This window comes from Microtus oregoni, unplaced genomic scaffold, assembly GCF_018167655.1.
Source record: "Microtus oregoni isolate MIOR12 unplaced genomic scaffold, Mior012 000006F_ref0000085, whole genome shotgun sequence".
NCBI classification, from domain to species: Eukaryota; Metazoa; Chordata; class Mammalia; order Rodentia; family Cricetidae; genus Microtus; species Microtus oregoni.
In genome coordinates, this window is record NW_024543065.1 from 41,490,636 (window position 1) to 41,518,590 (window position 27,955).

General features: G+C 44.8%; 1 non-coding gene and 1 pseudogene across 1 annotated transcript; both read left to right on the forward strand.

Annotated features, from left to right (window-relative positions):
• Positions 1-19,498: 19,498 nt before the first annotated feature.
• Positions 19,499-20,764, forward strand: LOC121449038 (annotated as a pseudogene).
• Positions 20,765-27,795: 7,031 nt separating this feature from the next.
• Positions 27,796-27,955, forward strand: LOC121450227. Its single transcript, XR_005974564.1, has one exon. It is a non-coding gene; the product is annotated as a U1 spliceosomal RNA (small nuclear RNA).

Genomic DNA, 27,955 nt, shown 5'->3' on the forward strand with positions numbered 1-27,955 from the left:
CTATAGGGAGTACTAGCTGTATATAAGGTTTGTTTTGTTGTTGTTGTTTTGTTGTTGTTTGTTTGGTTGGTTTTTTGTTTTGCCTTCTCTCTCAATGCCCTTGTTCTGTACTTAAACACAGAAAATTTTTTACATGGGAAAATTTATTTTCCTATCCGTTCTAGTTCCATTTCTATTGCAATGATTAAAGATCCAGACAAAAAGCAAATCTGGAGAAAAAAATATTAAATATTAGGCTGCAGTTCCAGTTTACAGTCCACCACAGCTCAGAACTCACTGTGGCACAAGTTTGAAGCACCTAGTCACATCATATCTATATTTAAGAACAGGGAGAAATAAATGTCAGTGTTGGTTTGATTTCTCCACTCTTACTTACTTCAGGAGCCCCTGATTAAAGAAGGGTGCCACCCACTGCCAGCTGAATCTTCACACAAGCCCCCAATACCTGACCACAGACCAGCCCAATGTAGAAAATCCATCAATGATAGTATCTTCCCAGATGATTCTAGGTTTTGTCTAGTTCACAATTTAAACTAATCGTCATACCCTCTCTGGACATTAGAGTCGAACTTGTGGCTGGGCAACTGCTGGGTGTGTCCAACTAAAAGACATCAGCTGTCACCATGATAGAATCCTGAATGGTCTGCTGTTGTGGAAAAAGATGGATGGCTTTGGCATTGTTCAGGACCCTAATGATGTCCAGAGCATTGTTACCCTTGATCTGAAATGGTCTTTTCAAAGCTAAAGAGATGGTTTTGTGGCTAAGAGTGCTTACAGCTCACGTAAAGCATCAAAATTCAAATTCCATTGCCCATGTTTGGTGTCTCACAGTCGCCCATAACTCTAGCTCCTGGGGAACTGATGCACTCTTCTGACCTTGTCAGATACTAAAAACATACACATGTGCGTGCATACACACAGACAGACAGACAGACAGATTGACGACAAAGACAGATACATATATGGAGAGGTACACACAGAGAGAAACAGAGAAGGAGGGAAGAGGAGTGGGAGAGGAAAAAAATGAGATATGTACATAAAAACAAGTATCTCTCCATCTAGACAAAATCCATAGGACCCAGAAGGTGGCCACGAGGGTTACTCTAGAGAGGAGCTAGAATCTAAAGTCCCAAATACAAGTTTAGACTCCAAGATCATTTCCACAGTCACCCTATCACTCTTTGTCCCTCTAACACCACCTCTCTTGCCTAATATGAGCCAACCTTCACAACTTATTCTAAGGACCTGCCTGCCCTTCTGTTCTCAAGCTACATGGACTCAGCCCTCAAAAGAAATTCAGACTTTCAACAGGATTTCACTCAAAAATCTGGGCTTCATTTGGCTTTTCAGCATGGTCCTAGCTAGAGTCAGGGGAACAGGAAGCCTAGATAGATACTGCCCTTTGGTCACTATCTGTTCTCCCCATGAATCAGGGCATCCCAACATCATGAACGCAAGCAGCACTTGGATCTAGGGGCCTATCTTCCCTGTGCCCAAAACTCACACCCTATGGACTCTCATAATTCTATACTTTACCAAGGGAAAACCAGGAAGTAAACACAGGAAGCATTGTGCTGTCTCCCTAGCCTCACCCTGGCCAACAGTTGTACAAGCTATGGCCATCAGGTGTTCCGTCATAACTACCTATGGTTTTCTTATCAAGCATTTCCCCTTTCTTAGAAAGTGTTTCTCATTGATTTGGTTCCTCCTTACCTTGACTGGGACATAGCAGAGAACTGTTCTGTTAAAGTATATTTGTGCCTGCCCATGTCCTCCATGAACACCATCTCTGCAAGTATCAGGTAACACTAGCTATCCTGACCTGCCAAGAGAGATTCTACTTGCCAAATCTGAAGGAGGGTTGAATTTAAACATTGCATCACTGTGCCAGCATGCCTAATAAAATGGGGAACACTAAGTAAGCCACCTTTTCATGAAACCTTGAGTAGATGTGTTCATTTTTCTGATCAACTGGTACATCATCACTGTCGTGGCTACATCATCACTGTACATGACACTTGAAATGCGCAACAAGGAAACTCTCAGTCTGAAAAAGATATACAACAAACTTCCTCAGAAATTATGTAACTTGAAGTAGTACTAGACTCTTTAAAACTGAACCAGCCTAGAGCTGGAAAGGGTAGCTAAGTGATAAAGAATGTTTACTATTCTCGCAAGAGGACACCTACATCAGGAGGCTACAACTACCTTTAACTCCAGCTCCAAGTGGCATGATGCCACTTTCTGAGCTCCACAGACACCTATATGTATATGCACTCTCACACAAGCACACGCATAGACAGAAATAAAATCTTAAGTAAACAAGGTAAACAAAGGTGGGCTTTGTTTATTTGGTACTGTGAAGCCACCATGTGGAAATTAAGACTGGCATCTGGAATTCCTGGGATAACTGAGGTAAGCATAGCTTCAGTGAATACACACAGGCAAAGACTATACCCAGATGACATCCTTTTGGTGACTATTTCCCCATCTTCTGACTCCTAGATTCTTTGGGCTCCCTCTTCTATAAATGTTCCTTTATATTTTAGTATTTATTTGACTTTATCTTCATTTTTATCTTTATCTTTGCCTTCATTTATGCGTACCACATACATGTAGTACCTACAGTAGCTACAAAAGGGCATCAGGTGCCCTGGAATTAGAGTTACAGACAGCTGTTGGAAGGCACCATATGAGTACTAGCAACCAAATGAGGGTCTCAACCAAGAATGGCAAGTTCTCTTAACTGCTGAGCCATCACTCCAGCCCCTCTGTGGTGTTCCTTGAGCCCTGAAGGGAGTGACAAGCTGTCCAACTGAAGGCTGAGCTGTCCATCAACACTGACCACTTTGGTCAGTTATATGTTTCTATGTTAATAGATGCCCACAGCATTAAAAAGAACTTCTCTGGTGGTTTGGCTTTATCTTTTTTTTTTCATTCAAAAATTATACTTCCTTCCCTCCTCCCATTCCCCCACTTACCCTCCTTCCTCCCCCTCCCTCCTTAAGAGAGGGCAGGGTACCCTGCCTTGTGGGAAGTCCAAGGCCTCCCCATCCATCCAGGCCTAGGAAGGTGTGCATCCAAATAGACTAGGGTCCCCAAAAGCCTACATGCAGTAGAAACAGGTCCCAGTGCTATTATCAACAGCTTCTCAGTCCACCCCCATTGGGCTTTATCTTTAAGAAAATAAAAGAGATTCTAAGCAAACATGTTGCCCAATCATGTTATTTCTCTAAATATATCTGTGGCACCACTTCATGGACTCAGAACTGTGGAAGGCAACAAAAAGAGCAGCTGTTGTTTCCTAGCTCTTTCTACATTCCAGGTACATTTTAATCCCCTACAGGCAGTTTACTTAAATCTCACTACAAAACGCCATACCACCCAGGCTTCCTTCAAACTTACAACAGTCTTGCCTCCACTCCCAGCATCCCAGGTTGTATCATGAGGGGCCGGCTTGTGGGGTTTCTGTCCTGCCCAGTTCCCACAGCCGGTAAGCCTCTAAAGAAAAATCACACAGAGAGTCTGCATTAATTATAAACTTATTGACTCATTAGCTCAGGCTTCTTATTAGCTCTTGTAGCTTATATTAATCCATTATTCTTATCTATGTTAGCCACATGGCTCGGTACCTTTCTCAGCTGGGTAGATTGCATCTGGCTTCTTCTGTGGTCTGGGCAGGACTGGGGGAAATGGGCTTTCTTCTTCCCAGAATTCTGTTCTTACTGTTCCACCTCTACTTCCTGTCTGGTTGACCCACCTATACTACATGCCTGGCCAATCAGCATTTATTCAAAACATGATTGACAGAATACAGACAATTCTCACACACCAGTGGGATCACAGGCATTCACCACAATACCCAACCTCAATTTTTATTCTATTTTGGGAAAGGTGTTTCAATTGCTAGATCCCCTTTATAGATGAGCATACTCTATAGATGAGTTCAAAAGGTCCATTCATTTGATCTGTGTTGTGCATGAAGACATGGGACTGGATTTCAACCTGCTCGGACGTTCTACCCTAACCTTTTACTACTCTGCCATTACCTTTATTAAATGAAAGGGAGGAAACCAGTAGTAATCGAAGTGGGGAGGGGGTCCTTGCCTCCCAGTAGTGAGTTTAGGTACATAAACTGAGATGGTGACTGTGGATACGTAAACATACACACACATTCCTGCCTGGGGAAACAACCTGGGGGAAGCTTTGGCTCCCAGAAATATCTGATTAGGTTATTTTTTTCCTTTAGTTTTAGTTTGTGTTAGATGAAATGGATTTGTTTACAGTTTTAGTCAGAAGAGGAAGGAGAAAAAAAACATCTATTTCTCTCCACCATACCCTCAATCGTGCTTCTGTTTCTAGAGAAGATTAAACAAGTCACCAGTGGGTAAGGGCCCTAGGTAGAGCCCTGAAAGCCGAGTACCCTATTCAGATTCCACAGTGGAAGGAGATAACCGACTCCTGAGAGCCATCCTCTGACTTCCATGTGTGCACCATGGCACACGCCTATGCAGACTTACACACACAGCATGTGCATGAATGCATATTAATAATGAGTATTTTAAAAAGAAATTTCTAAAAAAAATCCATGAAATATTTATATGCAAATTTTACCAAAAATTCCTTTCCTATGGGACAGTTCCCCACACATATCTCCCCTCACACAGCGCCCCCACAGGTTCCCACACATATCTCCCCTCACACAGCGCCCCCACAGGTTCCCACACATATCTCCCCTCACACAGCGCCCCCACAGGTTCCCACACATATCTCCCCTCACACAGCGCCCCCACAGGTTCCCACACATATCTCCCCTCACACAGCTCCCCTCCACAGCTCCCCACATAGACCTCTCCTCACACAGCCCCTCTATCCCATATTAGAAAATTCTGATGTCACAGGTCAGAATTTCCTAGAGAATTCTTAATTTTTAGGTCATGATACTATCTCTCTTCTTTTCTTTTTTTTTCTTCTGTTTCTTAAAATGTTCAGCCATTAATCCCACATTTGCAAGGAGAAAGACCATTGACTCCACATATCCAAATCAAAGCAAGCTTTATTCTTTGTACACCAGAGCTGGTTCAGTGGTTGTCTTCCATTAAGACAGGGTTCAAAAGATCAGCTAGGGCCAAGTGAGTGCTCAAGCCCTTTTTATAGGCCAAAAGCATACAGGGATGGGGGATTTTACAAGCAAGCCTGGTTACAGAAGTGAGACCAGGCCTTTAAGGAAATCTTCCTGTAAGATTTGTTACAGAATGGTCTATGACTATACGGGTAGGGTGCTTCCCAGCTTATGTAATACATGCTAAGTTTTACAGTAAGCAGAAACCTGACTAAGCTAGACTATCAAAATGGCTCCTGATTTCAAAATAGATTTGGGCTAGTTTTCTAGTCTATGTAGCTCTAGCTGTCCTGGAACTCACTATGTAGACCAGGCTGCCTTGACTCCTTTCATGTTTGGTCTCTGTCTTGGGAATTTGTAGGTTTTGTATTATCTACTGATGAATGATGTGAAAATTCATGAAACATGGCTGTGTTAAAAGAATACTATAAATGGGAAAAGAAGTAGCAGAAATCAGCGTGGTGGTGGTGGTGCACACCTTTAATCACAGCGCTTGGGAAACAGGCAGGCAGATCTCAGTGAGTTTGAGGCCAGCCTGGTCCACAAAGCCAGGACTGTTACACACAGAAACCCTGTCTTGAAACACCCCCCCCCACCAAAAAAAGGAGCAGATGTCAGAAGACTGCAGTTGGCATCAAGTAACCATGTGATACACTTCCTAGGAACCTCTCTGCTTCAGTTAGTTTTGAAGGGTTAATACAAGTAACTGTGTTTTTGTTTTTCACCTGTGTGTTTGTTTTAAGGTTGGCTCTTGTGAGGATCAGGCTGGTCTAGAACTTGCTATGTGGTCAAGGAACTTGTGGTCTTCCTGCCTTCTCCACCTCCTGAGTTCTTTAGGGTGTTCACCATGACTTTCACTCTAGGCAGTAGAAGAGATACAACTGAAGGCTTCCTTCATACCTTCTAAGTAAGCACTCTTCCAAATGAGCCACATCCCCAGCCCCAAGACTCCATTCTTCTCCATTGGGAAGGGGGTTATTATTTCATTGTTTGAGTTGGTTTTGCTACATAGTTCAAGCTGACTTTAAATTCACAATTCCCTGGTTTTCTGTACCATTGTGTTCATTATCAATTCATTTTGATTCTGACTTCTTTGCCCCTTATCAATAAAGGCACTGCTGACTAACCATCCTGTGGTTTGATCTTAATGGTCCTAAAGTACACCCTCGTTTACTTTAGACTAAGCCTTTCACTGTTGAAAATAAAATGGATGGGGGCACTGGAGAGATGTCTCATGAGGTAAGAACACTGGCTGCTCTATGAGAGAATGTAAATTTGATTCCCAGAACCTACAAGATGCCTTACAACCATCTGTAATTCTAGTTCTAGAGGATCCAACACTCTCTTTTGTCTTCCAAGGTTACCAAGGCACATGTGTGGTGCATAGACATAGAGGCAGGCAAAATATCCATACACATAAAAATTATTTTTAATGGATAGAGATGCAGTTTTGTGATAAAGCAAGTTGCCTTAGCATGTTCTAGCCCCTGAGCTTGATTCCCAACATTGACAAAATAGGGGAAAAGAACATAGAAGACAGAACATCTGTTTGTACCTTGGAGTCTCTCCAAGGCAGACAGAGGAAATGTTTGCAATTTTAGAACAAGGAAGGAAATTCAGAGAGAAGTTCATGCTTGGGGTCAAAATGGCTTTAGGGTTTCCTGTTTCTGAAAATGAAAGTAGGAGTCAAGGGACAAAGAGCCAAGAAGGAATGGAACCTGGAGTGTCAGCAAAGGAATAGAAGGCACAAAACTAGATAGGCAGAAACATCAAATATGAACAATGTAGCCACTGAAATTATAAAACTTCGTCAGTAGGTGAGGCTCACAGCAACTTAGGCTCAAGTGGGGAGAAAGGACTAATTGAAGCAGAGATAAGGTCTATCCTTCTCTTTGGTTTTAGAGAGGAAAACAAAAGACAGTGCTCAAACTAAGGCATAAAAATAAAATGGGAACAAAAAGGTCCAGTTACATTTGTGATTTCATCATTTAGGCGGCAGAGGAAGGAGAATCAAGAGTTGGGCATCCTGGGTTACATCTTTAAAAAACAAAAAACTGGGGATTGGAGATGGCTCGATGGGTAAGAGCAGTTGCTATTCTTCCAGTGGATGAAGATTTAATTCACAGCATCCATACAGAGAATGCAACTGTCTACAACTTCACTTGGAGATGATCCAGTGTCCTCTTCTGGCCTGCATGAGCACTAGGCATGCATGTAGTGTGGAGACCTACAAGCAAGGAAAGCATCCATGCACCAAAACATTTTAATGGCGCTCGAGAGATGACTCTGCAGTTAAGATCACATATAGGGGATCTGGAGTTTGGTTCCCAGCACTCTATCAGGTGACTACTGTAATTGCAGTTCCAGGGGCGATGCCCCCTTCCAAAGTCCATGAGCACCTGAACATACATACATTCAGACTCAGGCACACAGACACATAAAAATCAGTTTTAATTTGCAAAGACAGTATCAGACATGCAGACATGGTGGTGTCTTACATGTATATAAATGGAGGGAAGATGGAAAGGAAAGAAGAAAGAGGAAGGAGAGAGAGAGAGAATATGGAAATGAGACAGGCACACTTCTAAACTGCTCTCCCTAGGGTCCTTCCTGTGTCAGATGAGAATTCCAATCTTCTGATTTTACAGTCTAAAATAAAATATAGCACTATTCTCCTCAACTTCCTTTTCCTCATACCTCAGCAGACTATGTGGATTCCTGCTCACAATTCTCCAAAGCTGGCATGCATCTTATACCCTCCACGCTTCCACGCTCACCTATCACATGTAGCACTGCAAGGACTCCCCCTGGTCTCTCCTAAAACGTTTACCTTTAATCTATCCTCGATATGGTGGCACACTTAGTCTCTTAAACATTTCTCAATTCTCTTGAGAAGTGGGGCCATCCTGGCAGACAGGGTGACAGATGAAGTAGTAGCTATGAGGTGCCAGGAACGACACCCATGCACTGTGCCAGCCTAGTTTGCCTCTGAGTTTGTGCTCAACCAGATGAGAGAGGGCAATGCGCCAACTTCGTGTCTGTCATTCTTGGAAATCATTCCTTTGAGAGCAAGCCTTTGTCAGGAGCAGGAAGGAGAGGCTGGGAAGATGAGTCAGTGGGCAAAAGTTTCTAAGGAACAGGACAACCTTGAGTTCAATCCCTAACATCCCCCAAAGCCAGATATGGTTGCTCATGTCTGCAATCCCAGTACTTTTACATTTAGATGAGCTGCCCAGGAGACAGGAGAATCTTTCATAAGCAAGGAGACAGCAAGGGAGACCCCGTCTCATTGAGCTGAGAGGAGAGGACCAACACAGGAAAGTTTTCTTCTGACCTCCATACACATGCCACAGCATACACATAGTACACTGGCATTCTCTCTCACACACAAAATAAATTGCCAAGACCTCACCCCTAGCTGAGGAGTTATTGGCAACTGATGGTTTCTTGGGAAAAAAGAATTATTGTTCTATGGAGGAATGATAGTAGGCTGTCTGTGCCCCAGCGAATGACTTCTCACCCATTCTTTCATGGGCAGCCACTACCTGGACCTAGTGATTTAAAACAAACAAAAAAACTAAATACAAAACAAAATTTAAAAAAAAGAAGACATAAAACCGGAATGGAAGTATGTCAGGGGAAATCATGGGAAGAACTGGATGGAGGTAGTGGGGAATGGATATGATCTGCATACATTGTTTACATGTATGACATTTTCAAAGAGTAAATAATTAGTATGAAAAATATATGTAGTGCTAGGTGTGGAGGAACACCTCTTTAATTCAAGCCTTAGGAGGCAGGGGCAAGACAATCTCTGGGTTCAAGGTCAGACCAGGTCTACATAGTGAATTTCAAGACAGCCAGAACTATATAAGAGAAACCATATCTCAAAGCATAAATAAATAAATATATAAGTAAAGATGTGTAACTGGATGCCATGGCATATGTCAGTCAATATTGATGTCAAGTCATGTGACATTGCAAGCATCCCTCTGATACTTATTTTCTTAAAAATAAACAAACATGCTGGGAAATATGGACAATCTGACTACCTAACTGACAACTGTTGAGTCAAACAGACAGCCCAGCTATCCTTTTACCAACACAAATTACTTTGAATACTCTGCACAAACTTAAGGAAGCTGTGTAACAGCTGCAGCTGCCTGCTGTCATCACACAACTCTGGCTCCTGAAGGTGCAGCCCCGGTCATCACTGTTTGCAAAGTCTACAGTGGGCTGTCTCTCCAACCATTTCCACCCAGGCCAGAGGGGGAATACTTCTCCTGGTGGTCCAGCCAAGAGAATATTATGATCAGTGCAAAAGGGACAAAGCTGTAATTGGTGTGAACACTGTTGTGGGGTATCCACCAGAGAAGGTGGCTGTAACCATACTGGGTATTCAAGAGCCCAGTGTAGCCCTGAGTCTTTCTCAGGGTGAATTTTTAAGCACAGAAACCATATCCTAGGTTGACATGTTTCAGTTAACAAGAACATTTAGCCAGAAACAGAACTACAGAGGTGAAAAAGCAAAATTAGTACATTTAGAGATTTTCCAAAAATTATGGATTTTGATGGTTTAGGTCTTTGTTTTTATTTTGGCAGTGGATGCGGTCTATGTGCTGAGTTTTATAGCCTGAATGGTACTTCCATCATGGAATCAGTGTGCTAAGGTCTGGGAGCCTGTTACAAATTACATTAGATAGAGACATTGACATCACATGTTTATAAAAGTTGGTAAATTTAGACAAGCATTGTATATAGCTAACGTTTACAACATGAAGCGCCTTTAAAACAAATTTCATGCCAAGTGGTGGTGGCTGCGGTGCACACCTTTAATCCCAGCAAGTGGGAGTCAAAGGCGTGCAGATCTGAGTTCAAGGACAACCTGATCTACACAATGAGATCTAGGACAACCAGGGCTACACAGAGAAAGCCTGTGTCAAATAAATAAATAAATAAATAAATAAATAAATAAATAAATAAATAAATTTTGCGCATATTAACAATAAATACAAGAAGACGTCTTAACAAATATATACCACAAATTGGTTACCATAATGGAAGAAAGTATTGCATCTATCTTCTTACACAGTAATCCATTCCCCCAGGTAAGTAGCAATAATCCACTCACATATCAAAGCTTATGATACAATACACTGCTATTAACTCCGGTCCTCCTGTTATGCGTTAGATCTTTCACTGCTGGCGACTGTATCTTGGAAGTGTACTCACTGACAAAGAACTTAACCAGCATGCGTGAGGTTCAATGCCCAGTGGAGACAAAATAAACTTTGCAGTTTCTTCATATCTATAGTCTCCATAGTATCGATGGAGAAACAGAGGATTATGGGAGACAGAAGGTTCAGTTAAAAGTCGCTAGACTGAAGTACCCCACCACCCACTTTCCCATTGCAAATGCTTAATCTGTGTCTTGGGCTCCCTCTAATGGCCATAGTGGGGAAAATCCCTTTTAAGTGCTGTGTCCATTCTGCCCCTTCCCCCTGCCCCTCCATCCCATTCCCATACCTAATCCTCCTGCCACTTTACACTTTCTTCTGTTCAAACAATATACTCATGCAAGCAACCCTGCAGTAGGACAGGCACACCCAAAAAGAACTTCTGTAAAGCAAAGGACACACTCAACAAGACAAAACGGCAGCCTACAGAATGGAAAAAGATTTTCACCAACACCACATCAGAGAGAGGGCTGATCTCCAAAATACACAAAGAACTCAAAAAAACGTTCTTTTGATGAACAAATAATCCAATAAAAAATGGGGTACAGAACTAAACAGAGAACTCTCCATAGATGAATCTAAAATGGCTGAAAGACACTTAAGGAAATGTTCAGCATCCTTAGCCATCAGAGAAATGCAAATCAAAACAATTCTGAAATTCTATCTTACACCTCTAAAAACTGCCAAGATAAAAAGCACTGATGACAACTTATGCTGGAGAGGATGTGGTGTAAAGGAAACACTCATTCATTGCTGGTGGGAGTGCAAACCGGTACAGCCCTGTTGGATATCAGTATGGCAATTTCTCAGAAAATTAGGAAACACCCTACCTCAAGACCCAGCAATACCACTTTTGGGTATTTACCCAAAGGATGCTCAATCGTACCACAAGGCCATGTGCTCAGCTATGTTCATAGCAACAATGTTTGTCATAGCCAGAATCTGAATAGATAAGGAAAATGTGGTTCATTTACACAATGGAGCACTACACAGCGGAAAAATATAAGGACATCTTGAAATTTGCAGGCAAATGGATGGAACTAGAGAACATTGATGCTGTGTGAGGTAACCCAGACACAGAAAGACAAATATCATATGTACTCTCTCATAAGAGGCTTTTAGACATAAAGCAAAGGAAAAAACAGCCTACAAATCACAATCCCAGAGAACCTAGACAATAAAGTGGACCTTAAGAGAGACATACATGGATCTAATCTACATGGGAAATAGAAAAAAAAACAAGATCTCATGAGTAAATTGGGAGTGTGGGGATCATGGGAAAGGGTAGAAGGAGAGTGAGGAGGAAGGAAGGGGAGTGGAGAAAAAATATATAGCTCAACAAAAACAATTAAATAAATTAAAAAAGGAAAAAAGAAAAGTAGAGAGAGACTTGCCAGGAAGAAGAAAGTTTTCAACAAAGGAGAGAGGTGGATGAAAAAGAGTGATTGGGGGAGAGAGTCTTAAAACTGCTAAAGTCCTATGCGTGTGTGTGTGTGTGTGTGTGTGTGTGTGTGTGTGTGTGTGCTCTGTAAACTTAGTAAAATATGGTGATCTGTCAAATACTTTTCCAGGCTCCTGGTATCCATCAGTATAGACAGCAGACAGACAACCCTACTCTGGATGCATTTGTATTCTTGCAGGCAGACAGGAGAAAGATCAGAAGCCACAGACACAAAGCAGGACTCCTCCTTACCATGGCAGTGCTTCGTTGCAGCTCATCAGCCACTGTCGACCATAGCCAGAAAATACCAGAAGTAAAAAGACTATACCTTTTCAATCGCGTGTCTCTCTGAGTAGTTTGATGAAGTTTCGCTCAAAGTAATTATCCCTCCAAACAATGCTAATAAGATATGTAAGGGGGGAACCCCATTCTCTATAACTTTTATTACACTGTTTTATGGTCGTCCTGTTTTATTTTTAGGGACGACTGGTAGTCCTTGGGCCTGGTTTATAAACTGAGCTTTGTGGTGGGTGCATAGTATATATATGGAATTCAATACGCTATGTGGTTTCAGACATCTGTTGGGTGCCTTGAAATGAATTCCCCACAGATGGCAGGTTGCTGTGAGCTTGTTCATTCTTCTTAAAGTGATCAAGAAAAGATGACACAATCGAGCGGCTTGCACGGGAGATCTGGAGAACTACAGACTTGCAGGGACTACAGGGAGCTGGGTCCTGAGCAAAGGCATAGGAAGAGAGAAAGCATCAGAAGCTAACCCAAGGTCGTGTGGAGCCCTGTCAGTCTCTGTAGTTACCCTGAGAGAAATGGCAAGTATGCCACACTGCTCCAAGTTGAAGACACTTCCAGCAATGAATCTTTTACCTAGACTTCCATTATAAGGCTGGACATACAAGAGATCTGTCATTCCAGTAATGTTCAAACAGTCTCAGCCATCTTCCTCAGCAGCCTCCAGCCCCTTCCCTCTAGGTATCATGGCTGATGGTGGCTCTGCACTGAGTTGACCCCTGAATACCTATCTTGAGTGGGGAAGGTCTCACCAGGCTCCTCACAATATGTGGCATGGTAACCCGAAAATTTTGCAGTGCAAACTCACAGATCTGTACATAGTGTTCCTAACATACTCCTTCTGGTGTCTCTTGTGTTATCTCACAGGGTGATACTATGTCTTAACATCTCTCACATGAAGAGCAGATAGTTCCCGGGTGGTGGTGGTGCACGCCTTTAATCCCAACACCGAGGAGGCAGAGGCAGGTGAATTTTTGTGAGGTCAAGACCAGCCTGGTCTACAGAATGCATTCCAGGACAGGCTCCAAAGCTACACAGAGAAATCCTGCCTTGATAAAAATAAAATAAAATAATGCCCAGAAGAACTGAAATACAGCAGCTTCGCAGATATCATTCTTAATAAATAAAATGAATTGCTACACAGGGCCAGATAATTATGACAGGGTTTTAGACACCAGACTGTAACTATGTACAGTCACTGGGATCGGATGAGGAATCGCAGCCCAGCTGGCTCATTGTACCAGGAGCTCCCACAGCCAGCAGCGTAATTATAGCAGAGGCACTAGACCTGCTGGGTGATTACCATGCAGTCATGGAGTCCAATGTGATAATAGCAGGGCTCCAAACACGGGCAAGTAGGCAGTAACTGGAGACATGGTGATGGTCACAACTCAGAGACAGAGGGAAGCTCCTGAAACATCAAGCCCTAGGATGATACATACCCTAAAGTTGAATGAATCTTCCCCCCACCCCCAACCTTTTTTTGATCTTAGAATTGTACCTAGCTCCTTTTACGTAATATCAAGGACTTTGCTAGTGAATCATGCCCCTAACTTCACACTGGTAGGTTCTTTGCAGATGTCCTATTGAGCCATGTCCCCCCTCCCCTCACTGGGGAATTCTAGGTGGGTGCTCTACCACTGAGCCACACTCCCAGCTCCTCACTAGGGGATTCTAGACAGGTTTTCTCCCACTGAGCCACACTTCCAGCCCCTCACTGGGGGATTCTAGGCAAGGGTTCTACTGCTGACACATGCCCTCAGTCCCTCCATGGAGGATTCTAGGCAAGGGTTCTACTGCTGACACACGCCCTCAGTCCCTCCATGGAGGATTCTAGGCAGGTGATCTACCACTGAGCCACACCATTTGCTCCCCATCCCCTACCAGCACAAGTCTCTTCCTCACACTCACATCTTTTGGTCTTGTGTTGTTTAACCAGGACCATCTGTGTGACCACGGATTTAAAACTATACACTGGAGCCGGGGGGACTCACCAGTGGGTGCACAACTGAAAGCAATGACACCTCCTCCCCTAAAATCTATCAGTAACCAAAAGTTAAGCAGAGAAAAGTAGGGCATTGCAAGCCCCTCCGTCATCTATAACTGACTGATGACAGGCCCAGACTTGCACGGGTCCCAGTGCAGGTGACCAGAGCTGCTGCGAGAACACGATTGCATGGTATTCTAGGGGCTTTCTAAAGCTATCACAGCTTGAGCAAAGGTCCCCAAAGTAGAGATGTTGTTGGTGTGGCAACCACTGTGATAACTGTGGCTGCTATGACAGGAATAAAGCGCCTTGAGGAGACGCCCTGATGTGAAGGCTCTCCCAGGTGTCAGTGGCTAGACTGGTGATTCTTTTAGCAGGCACAAGGGATTTTTTTTTTTTTTGGCTTTTCAAGACAGGGTTTCTCTGTAGCTTTGGAGCCTGTCCTGGAACTACCTCTTGTAGACCAGGCTGGCCTCGAGCTCCCAGGGATAGGCCTGCCTCTGACTCCCGAGTGCTGGGATTAAAGGCCTGCGCGACCACCGCCCGGCAGGCACAAGGGATTTAAAGCAGCCACAGCAGTCATGATGACAGCCGAAGAAGCAGCTGCTTGATTGAGAGTGCCCATGGTTCCTCAGGGAGTGACTTGAGCTTTCAGACCTGGCAGCAATGTCACTTACTGGTCTGTTGGATACCAGGCTTGGTAATCAAGAAGATAACTCATCTTTCCGATCCAGTCTTTGTCACTGTCCTTCCTGGGACAGTCAACCATCCTGATTCCAGGAAACCACTGATATGTGTAGGCACAAGGAAAATGTCTAGACAGCTATCAATCAAGCAGCTAAATTGCTGGCAGCTAGGAGAAACATTATAGTATCCTGGTTGAAAAGATCAGATATGGAAGTAATTAGTCATCTTCAGTGAACTTTAAAATCTAAGAACATTTAACCTCCAACCAGTACCCTAGGGAAAACTGAGTTCTCCAGATCTGCCACAATTCCCAGCATTTCTTTTTTCCTTCCCCTTCAGTCTGCTGAACCCTGTGTTCAGAAATGGTGAATGGGAAGATAAGTCTTCCCAATTCAGCTCCTGGTACAGAGAAAAGCCATCTTTATTTCTATTTTTATATTTTATTATTTGTTTGCATGTTTCTTTATTGATTGATGGTTGCAGGGTCTCACTCTGTGGCTCTCATGGTCCTTAAATTCACTATGAAGATCAGACTGGGCTCAAACTTAGAGAGATCTGCCACCCTGTCACGTTCACTACAGCATTGTTCACAACAGTCAAGAGGTGGAGTCAATCTAACTTTCTGTTCTGGTTATTTCTATGTTTACTTGATACAAGCCAGGGTCATCTGTGAACAGAAAACCTCTACTGAGAAAATGTCCCCATCATATCAGTCTGTAGGCAAGTTTATAGGCATTTTTTTTTTGATAAACACTTGATGTAGGTGGTTCCAGTTCACCATGGACAACGGCATACCTAGGCAAGTGGTCCTGGGTTGCATAAGAAAGCAGGCTAGTTTGTTGTAAGAAGGCTGCTTGTTTGTTTCCCAGCAGCCCAGCAGTTTAGACCCAAAATAATCTCACAGAAACTATGTTATTTAAATCACTGCTTGGCCCATTAGCTCTAGCTTCTTATTTGCTAATTCTTACATCTTAATTTAACCCATCTCCATTAATCTGTGCATCACCACAAGGCCATGTTTTACCAGCAAAGTTTCAGCACATCTCTCTCCAGCGGAGGCTCCATGGCTTCCCTCTGACTCTGCCTCCTTTCTCCCAACATTCAGTTTAGCTTCCCCTGCCTACCTAAGTTCTGCCCTATCAGGTCAAGCCAGTTTTCTTTATTAACCAATAATATTCACAGCATACAGAGGAGAATCCCACATCACTAGTCCATGGCCCTATAGCAGCCAGGATCTGTGTTGATGTCCATGGCCTGTGTGGCTGCCAAAGACCACACAGATGCTCAGGGTCTGGGCTGCCGCCTCTTCCCACACTGGGGACTGAGGGATGTACCAAGGCTGGAGGCATGCTATTCTGAGTATCCTGCACTTTCACCCATGGTCCTGGTATCGTCTGCAGCCAAGGTCCATATCTGGATCCACGGCCCTACAGCAGCCTGGGACTGTGTTGATGTCCATTAGCTCTAGCTGTTACCACCAAAAGCCATGTAGATGCCCAGGGTCTAAGTCAACACCTGGTGTCCAAAGGTCAGGGTGCCCCAAGGGTCATTCAGATCTGAATGCCTTGCACAGCCACCAAGAGGCATGGTGACATCTGGCCTGATCTGAGCTGCAGCCTAAGGCCATTTCTGGGTCCATGACCTTACTGAAGCCAGGGTCTAGGTTGATATCCATTGCTCCTGGTACCATCAAAAGCCATGCAGATGCCTGGGGTCTGGGCCACCACCTGGGGCCATGTTGTGGTCCAAGGGCCACCTTGCAGCCAGGCAATGCTGATCTGAATGACTTGTGCAGTCACCTGGGGACATGGTGGCATCTGAGCCTGGGATGCTGCTAAGGACCATGTCTAGGTACATGGCCCAATGGCAGTCATGGTCTGTGTTGATGTCCATGGCCCTAGTTGCCACCAAAGGCTACAAGTATGCCCACCTTCAGGGCTACTACTACCTTTGGCCATGCTGGTGTCCAAGGAATGTGCCACTCCCAGAGTTATGCCAACCTGATTAACCTGTGCACCTGTGGCAATGATGTCATCCAGGCCCAATCTACTGACAAAGGTTATGTCTGGGTCTGTGGCCCTATTGCAGCCAGAATCTACGTAGATGTCTGTGTGACTCCAGTTACTGCCAAAGGCAGTGTAGATGCCTCGGGTCTGGGCTGACACCTGAAGCTGCATTGGTCCCCTTGGGTCATTCTGCCACCAGGACCATGCAGAGCAGGGTGGCCAGCACTGCTACCCAGAGCCATGTTCACATCTGGGCCTAAGCTGTGGCTGGGGGCATGTCTAAGTCTGTGATTCTGCTGCAGTCAGGATTTCAGCATCCACATAGCAAGCTGGGTGTCCTACATAGAGTTGTTAACTCCAGCTCTGAGTGTTCTGATGCCCTCTTCTAACCTCCACACACATGCACAGGCACACAGGCAGCACACACATGTGCCTGTACACTCGTGCAGACACATCATACATGAATAAAAAACATAGAACTTTAACATCAAGATTAAAAAGAAGGGAATTTTGTCACTTGTGCCAACATGGATAAATCCAGAAGATACTGTGTTATGTGAAATATGTCAGAGGACGCAATAACTGCAAAGGCAGGAGTCATGGGACAGAATAGAAAGTGTCAGAGATACCACTTAATAGATACATGATAAGTGCTACACGAGGGACCCAGATTATGTGAACATAGACAGAAAGTAAAGAAGAGACTGTCAGAGGCTAGGAGGAGGGAGGGAGATAAAGGGGAAAAATGAGAGATGGGTGCTAACAGTTGTGGATTTTCTTTCTTGGGTGATTAAAATATTTGGAGACTGATTGTGGTGGTGACGGCACCACAGTTCTATGCATAAGGTAAGAACAGTGGACTTGTGTTCTTTCAGTTAGGCCACTGGGAGTCCGGGAGATGACTCAGCAGTCAAGAGCACTTACTGCTCTTGCAGAGGACCCAGGTTTGTTTCCCAGCACCTACATGGCAACTCACAACCATCTGTAACTCCAGTTACAGGAGATGCAATACCCTCCTCTGGCCTCTACAGACTCCTGCACATACCTGGCACACATACGCACATTCAGGTACACACATACCCACAAAATAATGACAAATAAATAAGTTAGTCAGCTGTAAGATATGCAAATGGGGTCCCAATAGAGTTAATCCAGACCTGTAGTCCCAGCTACCAGGAGACTGAGGCAGGAGGATTATGTAAGATCTACCATTTGAGGCCAGCCTTGGTGCTAGCAAGGTCAATAAAACAAATCTGTTTTAGGCTGGTAGGCTGGCTCAGTGAATAAGGGTGCTTGCCTCCGAGCTTAACAACCTGAGTTTAGTCCCCGGGAGAGGACTTTGACTTTCACATGTATGCTCTGAGATATGTATTCCCTCTACACACACACACACTAAACAAACAAACAAATATCTCCTTGAAGAAACAAGAATTTTGTTAAAGGCTGAGGAAGGTGTGGTGGCATGCATTTGTATGTAATCAAAGCATTTGGGACGTAGAGACACAAGGATCAAGACATCAAGGTAATCTTTAGCTACATAATTAATTTGAGGCCAGCCTGTGCAACATGAGACCTTGTCTTGAAAGGAAGAAAAATGATTGCACAGATGTTAGGCAGCTCTGGAAATCTAAATAAAGGCCGAAGAATCAAGTTCTGAAACCAAGCTTGGTGGTTTATGCCTGTAGTCCCAACACTAGGAGGATGGGCAAATGGATTACCAGTATTTCACAGGCAGTTGGAGCCCTGCCCTGCCCCCAACCAACCCTCAATCAAAATGACTCAAAGGAAGCAAGAGAGAGGATACCGAACCAAATAGGGCATGCTAGTGTGAAAGATGCTCATGTTTAGGGCTGGGGGTGTAACTCAGATGTTAGACTCCTTGCCTAGGCACAAAGCCTTGGGTTTCATTCCCAGCACCACATTAACCAGTCGTGGTGATGCATCCAGGTAATCCCAGCACTACAGAGGTGAAGGCAGGAGGGTCAGAAGTTCAATATCAGTCTGAACTCCATCCAGGAGACACTGCCTTAAGGAAGGAAGGAATGAACGAATGGAGGGGGGAGAAAAAGACGGAGGGAGGGAGGAGGAAGGGGAGAGAGGGGAGGGATGGAAGAGAGGGGAAGGAAGGGAACTGGCAACTAGGAGCACCTTTATTCCTTCTGTCTCTGCCTTAACTCCCCCTAGAGAGTACCACATAGGCCCAAAAGAGAGCTGGAGTTCAGAACTGACTCTAAAGAAAGTTCAATACATGGTCACAGTGGGCAAGCGCGTACCTTGGCTTCCATAAAAGGAGACAAAGCAAGACTTCCCACTAAGCCCCAGATGGATGGAAATGTCTTTCCAAACAGGAAAGGCACGGCCATGTACAGAGCCAAAGATGGCAACCATGCTGTCTCCATGCACAGCTGTCAAGGTGATAACTGAAATAAAGGCTCCTGCTCCTCCTGCCTGCCCACACACATTCTGCCAGGTGCCCAGAGAGGATATTTTTTAGAAACTAAGAGGCTGACAGACCTGTGGGTGAGAGGGTTGAGCTCCTCAACATTTTAATATACAAGTTTTGCAAACATAAAGGTTGAGAGAATTTGACAGTTTCTATCTACTCATATTCTGCTTGAGTACTTTCAATAGCACCTTACCCTGCTTGGTTTTAAAATATAAAGTCTCAGGAGGGCGGAGCTGCTGCTTAGAGACTGCGGGAGCCTTTTCGCCATGGCTGCCGGACCGATCTCCGAACAGAATCAGGATGCCACGGTGTACGTGGGCGGTCTAGACGAGAAAGTAAGCGAACCTCTGCTGTGGGAACTCTTTCTCCAGGCAGGGCCAGTGGTCAACACCCACATGCCAAAAGACAGAGTCACTAGCCAGCACCAAGGCTATGGCTTCGTTGAGTTCTTGAGTGAGGAGGATGCCGACTATGCTATTAAGATCATGAATATGATCAAGCTCTATGGGAAGCTGATCCAGGTGAACAGGGCTTCCGCTCACAACAAAAACCTGGACGTAGGGGCCAACATTTTCATTGGGAACCTGGACCCCGAAATCGATGAGAAGCTGCTCTATGATACTTTCAGCGCCTTTGGGGTCATCTTACAAACCCCCAAGATCATGCGGGACCCGGACACAGGCAACTCCAAGGGCTATGCCTTCATTAACTTCGCTTCATTTTATGCTTCAGACGCAGCAATCGAGGCCATGAATTGGCAGTACCTGTGTAACCGTCCTATCACGGTGTCCTACGCCTTCAAGAAGGACTCGAAGGGCGAGCGCCATGGCTCAGCAGCTGAGCGACTTCTGGCAGCCCAGAACCCGCTGTCCCAGGCTGACCGCCCTTATCAGCTGTTTGCCGACGCACCCCCTCCACCTTCTGCCCCCAACCCTGTGGTTTCATCCCTGGGTTCTGGACTTCCTCCACCAGGCATGCCTCCTCCTGGCTCCTTCCCACCTCTGGTGCCACCTCTGGAGCCCTGCCTCCCGGGATACCCCCAGCCATGCCCCTGATGCCACCTGGGGATGGAGGACATGGCCCCCCAGCAGCGGGAACTCCAGGAGCTGGGCATCCTGGTCATGGACATTCACATCCTCACCCGTTCCCCCCAGGTGGGATGCCCCATCCAGGGATGTCCCAGATGCAGCTGGCCCACCATGGCCTAGGACACCCCCATGCTGGGCCTCCAGGCTCTGGAGGACAGCCACCACCCCGGCCACCTCCCGGAATGCCGCATCCTGGACCTCCTCCCATGGGCATGCTCCCCCCCCACCCAAGGTCCTCCTTTTGGATCTCCCATGGGTCATCCAGGCCCCATGCCTCCGCACGGTATGCGTGGGCCTCCTCCATTGATGCCCCCTCATGGATACACTGGTCCTCCAAGACCCCCTCCCTACGGCTACCAGCAGGGGCCCCTCCTTCCACCCAGACCCACTCCATGGCCCCCAGTTCCCCCTCGTGGTCCACTTCGGGACCCACTTCCTCAGTAAATTGCCGTCCTTTGTCTCCCTCTTACACCCTCCCAGTACCGCCATTTCTTGGACCAATCAGAGTTGCTGCAGCTTGTCAGGGCTAGTGCACTGCCCCTCAGCAACTCTGTCCCTGTTTCAGTGTCATTTTTCCACAGGGGGGGGGGGTTCTTCATTTCTGTTTCAAAATGTTGGTCCTAATTGTTTTACAAATGTATAGAGAAAATAAAAGTATACTTCTTTAAAAAAATAAAATATAAAGTCTCTATTAACTCTTTGAGAATCTCATACTTGCATACAACTTATTTTGATCATAACCACTCCCACTCCTCCCATAACTCCTCTCAGGTCCATCCTTCACCCCTTCTTACTTAAAGTCCTCTTATTTTGCCTTAAATAATCTTCAGAGCTCAATCTGTACTACTCATATACTCATCAGTACAGGGGTGTACAGTGGAGCTTGGTGGACTTACTAGGAGTCAACCGGTAAAAGCTGACTCTCCCTCTCCCAGAAGCCATCAACTGCCAAAATCTCCTCAACCAGGGAGGGGCACTGGTGAGCCCCTCTCACCTCCTTGCCGGATCGTCACCTGGCTTGATCTTGTGCAAGCATCCGCAACCTCTGTTGAGTTCATGGATACAGCAGTGCTGTTGTGTCCAAAGGAAACTGTTTTACTCAGTCCTCCTTGGCCTCAGTCTCCCCTTCCTCGACAATGATCATTTGGAGAGTGAGGGTGGTAGAGGTGGCCCATTTTTGGCTGAACATTCCACACTCATTATTCTCTGTACTTTAATCGGTTGTGATGCTCTGCCTTGACTGTTATATCCACTACACAAAGAAATTTCTCTGCTGAGGTCTGAGAGCTACACTAAATAATGAGTATAGAGATGGAAATTTAGAGGGTAATTTGATAGATACTACTCTCATGTCTTTGTTAGGGTTTCTATTGCTGTGATAAAACACCATGACCAAAATCAACTTGAGGAAGAGTTTATTTTAAGTTTCCTTGCCAGATTTACAGTACCAAGCATGATCTTCTAAGAATATCGTTGCTCAGTTAAGTATGTGAATGCTGGTGTGGATTTTTGTTAGGTAAATGCCGAGTTCCGGACCTCCTGAGTCCTGAGAAGAAAGTGCAATTTTATTTCTCTGGGTAGAACTTTCATGTTTAGTCATGCAGGTTAGTTGTTTTATTGCTGCTGATTATCAGTTTTGTTCATGTTTGAAACCAAATCACAAAACTTGAAACCAGCCACTGACTATTTTAAAATTCTCTTGAACTCCTACTTAATATATAGTGGGCGTTGGGGTATGTGAGGGTCGGAGGACAGCTTGAGTGAGACAGTGGGTTTCAAGAACTGAACTCTGATTGCCAAGCTTATCAGCAAGCATCCTTACCCTCTGAACCATCTCACTGACCCACAACTGACTGTATGTAATTTGGCAGATTTGGTATCTTCATATATTACCCAACTTCAAGACAAATTCATCACCCTGAAAGGAGATTCCATCCCCTTAAATCATCATTCCTTGTGTCCCTGGCCACCATCTCTCAAAATTAGTGATCTGCTTCTGTTGGCATGGCTTTTGATATACATGGACTCATATGCCCTGTGACTTCGTGTGTTTGGATTCTCTGACCCATCATACCCACCCATGTCCTAGGTATTAATAATTCATCTAATTTTTGTCTGAATAATATTCATTTTTTGTGGGGTGCTGGGATGGAACCTAAGATCTCACATATACTAGGCAAGTGATTTATTACTGAGTTACATCCCTAATCCCCTTTCCTTTTATTTTGAGATAGGGTTTTACTAAGTTTCCTAGGCAGATCTTTAGATCACCCTGTAGCTAAAGCTACCTTTGAACTTTTATCCCACACTGTCTCAACCTTCTGAATAGTTGGGCTGACAGATCTGGACTACTATGTTAGGTTAACTAGCCTTCCATTGCAGGGTCATGCCATTTTTTGCTTACCCATTCATACACTGATGGGTTGCTTCTAATAATCATCCAACTCTTGTGGTGCCCAAGAGTTCCAGGGTTAAACTGTGGGACCACACATTCTGCCCTCGAATCCCGGCTCTACTAGCACTTTTTGTGATAGTGGTCAGATGGCTCATATTCACTGACCATCTATCTGTTGTCTCATAAACAGAACTAAAGGAATGACTGTGTCTGACTCACAGGATGGGTGGGAAGGTCGAGAGAGTTGATCTATGGTGAGTGTCTGTAGCCTAGGAATGACCCCTAACTCTTTTCACCGTTAATGAAACTAAAGCTTTTGTGAAGCCAAGTCACAGATGCACTGGGAAGCGAAGTCAGGTTTAAACCCACACTCATATCCTACATAGACTCATGTCCTACATATAGGCCTAGTCCTTCCTCCTCCTCTTCCCTCCTCCTTCTCCTTCCTTTCTCCTTGTTTTTTGGAAGTCTCCTACCCCTCAGAAATACCTCAGAAGCCATAATAATGGTGATGACAGCCAAAGAAACATGGCCATCGTGTCAGAAGGAATAAGATACATGTTAAAGTATACGCAATAGATTATTGCCCCATCACAAAAAAAAAAAAAAGAGGACTGATGTGTCTCTGTTTTGCCTCTCTGTTGCCATGATAAAATCCTGACTGAAACTTACTGGAAGGAAGTGTTTCTTTGCCTTACAAGCTGAAGTCCATCACAGAGGGAAATTGGGGCAGAAACACGGATAGGAACCTGGAGGTGGGAGCTGAAGCAGAGACCATGGAGGAACACTGACTGGCTTGCTTTCCATAGGAACCTGGAGGTGGGAGCTGAAGCAGAGACCATGGAGGAACACTGACTGGCTTGCTTTCCATAGGAACCTGGAGGTGGGAGCTGAAGCAGAGACCATGGAGGAACACTGACTGGCTTGCTTTCCATAGGAACCTGGAGGTAGGAGCTGAAGCAGAGACCATGGAGGAACACTGACTGGCTTGCTTTCCATAGCGTGCTCAGTCTACTTTCATACTGTGGTGGTTTGAAACAAAATGGCCCCCAAAGGGAGTGACACTCTCAGGAGGTGTGGCCTTTGTTGGAGGAAGTGTGTTGCTGGAGGCTCAGCCTCAGCTCTGATTCAGGTCTTGAGGTGAGGAAGGGGCATCAGTGCAAGGAAAACTTCAGACCCCCCAAGTGGATTGCACTCAATTGACCCCAGAGAGCTCGAGCTGTCTTTGTACACTAACAGAGTATTTGTTTCTTACCAGGGTTACATGAACAACTTTATTATTGGCTCCTTTTTTTTTTTGATTCTTAAGAAATACATCACATTTTAGTCATTATAAAAGCCTTCGTTGTTCCCCTTTATGCTTCCCCAAATACACTTTTCCACCCCTTACATAACCTTATTCTAGACATAGAGCTCAGCATTTTTGCAGGACTAGCTAAATATTGAGTCAGACGCATCCCGTCCTTGCAGCACTTACGTCAGCTAACAGCCACTCGGCTATAGAAACTTAAAAATTAATAGACAGGGGTACAATGCTTTAAGGACAACAATATTCAAACTCAAACAATTCTTTAATGTCTACAAGATAAGCTTCTCTACAAAAGGGCCCCATGCCTCAATCGCACAGACTTTGGTAAGCCCTCTCCCCATCCCACTGTGCCATACATCTTTCACCAATATAAGCTCCTATATATGGTAAAGCTGGATCTCTTCATCCCACATTCACACTGCATTCTTCCCCACTGGAATATTCTAGATCTTATCATTGAGTCTATATGATTGGTGTCCAGGGAACTTACAACAGATGACACGATGTGTATTCCTGAGACCCTTTTCCTATTTTGCGTAGGTAAGCCTTACTCTCCTTTCCAGAACTGACACATGGTTAATGTTCCAAGTGTTATTTTCTCACGTGTGCCTAATTGTCCCTATTGAGTTAGAAAAGTTCTCAGGATCAGGAGCTGTAGTTAGTCATTCCAGATAGGAGATTTGAGAAACATTAACCCCCTTTTGGATCTTAGAGGAAAATATTTGAAAATGAGCAGAATTTCGGGAAAAATTACAGCTGTTGTATGTGTGACTGACAAAGTAAAACTAAAAACCCACCCAAAGAATCACCAATATAATGAGAGAGAAAAAAACATGCAAGTTGCATCAATTTTGTAAATCCCTGTGTTGTCCTATGGACTACTGATCCTTGGCAAGTGAGAGTCCATTTCCATAGGTGCCCTGCCCTGAGGGAACCCTCTGGACAGGTTATATGCTGATCCAAGAGTTTGTCACTGTGTGGGGTGGGCCTTAAGGTCTCTTTCTCTCAAGCTTCCTTCAGTAAGTCAAGATGTAGGACTCTCAGCTCTACCACCACATCCGCCTTTGTGCCACCATGCTCCCCAACTCGGAGATAATGGACTGAACCTCTGAAACTCTAAGTGAGCCATCTCAATTAAATGTTTTAATTTATAAGAGTTTACACTGTCATGGTGTCTCATCACAGGAATAAACCCTAACTAAGACACGTATACACTCAAGGACCTCCTGTACATGAATGGCACTGCCCAAAGTGGGGGAACCTCCTTATATCAGTCAGCAATCAAGAAAATGCCCCCAGAGACATGTCCGCAGACCAGTCTCATGGGGACAATACCTTTATAATTGTTTCCCCTTCCCAGGTGACAGTAGGTTGTGTCAGGTTGAGAAAAACTAACTAGCACTGTTCCCTGTCACTGGAGGATCCTTGAAAATATTTTGCTTTGTGATAAGAAAGAAGATATCATGGGCTATGGATTGCATAATTCTGATCCATGTGAAATGCCCAGAAAGCAAACCTAGAGTCAAAAAGCAGATTAGCAGGGGACAGAAGGGGTAGAGAGTTGCTTCTCTCCATCACAGAACATTCTATGGGTCTGGGAAGACGGCTTCTACCACATACTGTGAGAACCTGAATCCAGATCCCTATAAGCTTATACCCATATAAGCTGGGCAGGGTAGAATACGCCAGTGATCCCAGCACTCCTATGGCAGAATAGGAAATGGAAACAAGAGAATTCCGGGAAGTTTGAGGGTGAGTTGTCCTGGTGTACACAGGAGCAAACAAAGAGACCCTTTCTCAAACAAGGTAGAAGGCAAGGACCAACACTTAAAGTTGGTCCCCACATGTGTGCTGTGACAGGTACACTCTCACACTCAAAAGCACGCGCATCATGCACACACACACACACACACACACACACACACACACACCACAATTATAGTAGCGTGTGTATGTGCATGTAGAGCTCAGAGGATAACTTTTAGGTGTTTGTTTTCGGCTCCTGACTTTTTGAGGCAGGGTTCCTCTTGTTTCTGCCATGCTGTTATCCAGCCTATCTAGTTCACAGCCTTCTAAGTGATTCCCCTAGCTCTGCCTCCCATCTTACTGTAGGATTACTAGGATTTCACACACATCCCACCACAGCATCTGGCTTTCTCACATGGGTTCTTAGGCTTGCAAGGCAAGTGCTTTTACCCACTGAGCCATCTCTAGGGTCATGAAAAATACTTAGGCTATGGCAATTCTAGCAAAAAGCTGGTATAAAGCTCTATCTCAAAGGAGTCAGCTGATGCTGAGGACCCTACTTGTAAATTTCCCCTGACAAAGAGGCTTGGGTCTTTTCATTCCTTCCTCCATGAAATCAGCTCTAGTGTGGCTTCCTCTCACTCTCTAGACTTCTAACCAATCTTTTCTTCTTTCCTTCCTTGCTTGCTTCCTTCCTTCCTCCCTCCCTTCCTCTCTCCTTCCCTTCCTTCCTTCCTCCCTCCCTTCCTCTCTCCTTTCCTTCCTTCCTTCCTCCCTCCCTTCCTCTCTCCTTTCCTTCCTTCCTTCCTCCCTCCCTTCCTCTCTCCTTCCCTCCCTTCCTCCCTTCCTCCCTTCCTCCCTCCCTCCCTCCCTCCCTCCCTCCCTTTCTTCCTTTCTTTTATGCAAGATCTCTCTATATAGTTCTGGCTGTCCACGAACTTGACATATAGAGAAGAAGGCTGGTCTTGAACTTACTTACGTCAACCTGCCTCTGCCTCCCAATGACTGAGATTAAAGACATGCGCCATCACACCTGACACAATATTTCTCTTAAAATTATTTCATTGCACTCTCCAATGAGCTTGCAAGGGAAATCAACAGAAAGACAGACAAGATGTACATTTTAAAATCCAGGAACTGTTAGGTTTTACTGTCTTTCTCCTTAGTTGGTGGCAAATTGCTCCATGCCTGCACGCCTGTCATGCTATAAATAAAATGATTTAATTTTTTTATCTCACCTGCTGGAGCTAACGCATCTGCAGCAAAGCCCACACACATTTCCTGCCAAGTTCCATTCAGAATCTTACTGCTGTGCTTGGAATCACCCCAGCAGCTTCTGGTGCCCGAAAATATACTCTGAACTCCCAGCCACCATACTTTAGAATACTGCGGCGTTCACCCTGCCTGCTCCCAGATCTATGCTTTAGCAATTCTCCAGCTCACCCAACTAGCCCTTACCAAAATGCTGTCAGAGTCTTCAGCCCTGCATTGGGTCTTTGGTTGCAACTGCTGACACCCACTAGCTATAGCTTCTTCTCATGCTCCCTATACCACCTTTTGTTTCGACCTCAAAGCACCTCTCCTGGAGTCTAGAGAAGTGGCTCAGCAGTTTAGAGAACATGTTGCTCTTTCAGAGGACATGGGTTCAGTTCCCAGGACCTTCATTGTGACTCACTCTTGATAACGCCAGTTTCAGGGGCTCTGATGCCTTCTGGCCTTTGTAGGTACTACACGCACATGGTGCTCATACATACATGCACGCATGCATACAGGCAAAACACTCATGTATAAGTCAATTTTTAAAAAATAAAGAAAACTTTTTAAAGACTTCCCCTGGTTATTCTAAATAAAAGGTCTCCCTCGTTGTGCCCCATCAGACTTCCATATCCATGTTCTATCGCCATTCTTTCCACATGTATAGTTACATGGGGAGAACTGTGTTGTTCCCAACCTACCACCACTACATCCAGAGCCAAGAGAAGGGCACAGTCTCTTCTGAATTCTATATCTGAAATTTATGTCATGATACTTATGTAGCCAAGGAGATACCATGATCACACGTGGTTTCCCCAGGGTGAAGTTTATCCATTACACTCCAGATGTGCTAGCCCTGCAATTTCCCCAAATTTGGGAAACTTGACTGCATACTTGTGGTAGTGGAGGGCTGTGTTCTCACTCTCCTCTG